Below are 867 nucleotides of genomic sequence, written 5' to 3' on the forward strand. Positions count from 1 at the left end.
CCGTTCTCCCCATGCCAGTCTCAGCCCGGACCCCGACTGCAAGGGGTCAGATGGATTCTCGCTCCAGAGCTGCCCCTCATGCACTCTCAACGCCCACCACGGCTCTGCGCCCAGCATGCCTGGGTGCCTCAAGGTGCAAGCTCCCCATCTGCCCCGAATCCCCCACCCAAGGCAGGTTACGCTCCTCTATGGCGGACGGATGCCCAAGGCCAACGTCAGCAGAGCCCCCGACCCAGCCAGCTTAGCAGGCCTGGGCACCTACAGCTCCCAGTACCCTGAGGAGCAAGCCCTAGGCGGACAGGTTCGTCCCCCCCTCCACTTAGACAGTCCCTCCATGCCCAGCTCCAGGGTCCTACGAGAGCCCCAGGAAGGGGGCCAGGGCCAGCCCAGGTGCTGGGGGGAGCTCGCCCAGCCAACTCTAGGGAGGAGGTGTCTGTTATTCACCAAGGGATTGGGCCCAGGATGCCAGCTAGGGCTGGGCACCGCCCCCCACCTCTGGCCCCACCAGTGTCACTGCCAGACGCAGACAAGCAAGGAAGCATGGATCCTCAAACCTGTTCCCCCCCCCGCCCAGGACAGCTCCCCCGGCTGACCCCCCCCTCCCTGCAGGACCCTCTACTTCCACCCAGATAAGCAGCCCTGACCCACCCCACCCCCAAGGGACTGCAGGCCCCAGAAAGCTGCCAGATGCTCCAGGCAGCATTGCATGCTGGGACTCGTAGGCTCCATGAGTTGCACCAGAGGGTTCCCGGGGCTGAGCCATGGGATGGGCCCCAGCCCCAGGGGGCTCACACCAAGGGCGCAGACCCTTGTGGGTGGCTGGGGAGCCACGTGCCAAGTGGGTGGGAAGGGTCATGGGGGGGGGGG

This window comes from Trachemys scripta, chromosome 16, assembly GCF_013100865.1.
Source record: "Trachemys scripta elegans isolate TJP31775 chromosome 16, CAS_Tse_1.0, whole genome shotgun sequence".
NCBI classification, from domain to species: Eukaryota; Metazoa; Chordata; order Testudines; family Emydidae; genus Trachemys; species Trachemys scripta.